Source organism: Bison bison, unplaced genomic scaffold (assembly GCF_000754665.1).
Source record: "Bison bison bison isolate TAMUID 2011002044 unplaced genomic scaffold, Bison_UMD1.0 scf7180017864129, whole genome shotgun sequence".
In the NCBI taxonomy this organism is placed as follows: domain Eukaryota; kingdom Metazoa; phylum Chordata; class Mammalia; order Artiodactyla; family Bovidae; genus Bison; species Bison bison.
This window is the reverse complement of record NW_011494701.1, coordinates 1,285,350-1,286,037: the sequence shown is the minus strand read 5'-3', so window position 1 is coordinate 1,286,037 and position 688 is coordinate 1,285,350.

Genomic DNA, 688 nt, shown 5'->3' with positions numbered 1-688 from the left:
GACATCAATCTCACTGATAATGATAAGTTCATAGTCGTAACATATGTAATACAGTATTAGTGGTACATAACTCACTTACAATTCTATTAGAAGTAGAAGTAAAGTTGCTCAGTTGTGTCTAACTCTTTGTGACCCCATGGACTGTAGCCTACCAGGCTTCTCTGTCTATGGGATTTTCCAGGCAAGAGTACTGGAGTGGGTTGTCATTTCCTTCTCCAGGATATCTTCCTGACCCAGGGATTGAACCCTGGTCTCCCGCATAGCAGACAGACGCTTCACTGTCTGAGCCACCATACCTTAAAAAACGAATTTAGTAAAATAATAATAAATATGATAAGCTGTTATCAGTAACACAGTATAAAAATAGGTAAATTATGACAGTAATAACCTAAATAATGAGGAGGTGGAGAAGTATAAGTGTAAAATTCATAAATTTTATTTATATTAGGTTGTCTTCAGTTTTAAATTGTGTGGTATAATTTTAAGATACTTCCTGTAAGCCTCATGATAATGATAAGAGAAAATTTTGTAGTAATTATGCAAGTGAACCCAATAAAGAAATCAAAACACTCTGATATCAAAAGATGTCCAACATGAAAAGAGAGAGAAGAAGAAAAAAAAAATGTATATAGAAAACAACCAGAAGACAGTAAACAAAAACACAATAAAAGGGAATATTTACATTAAA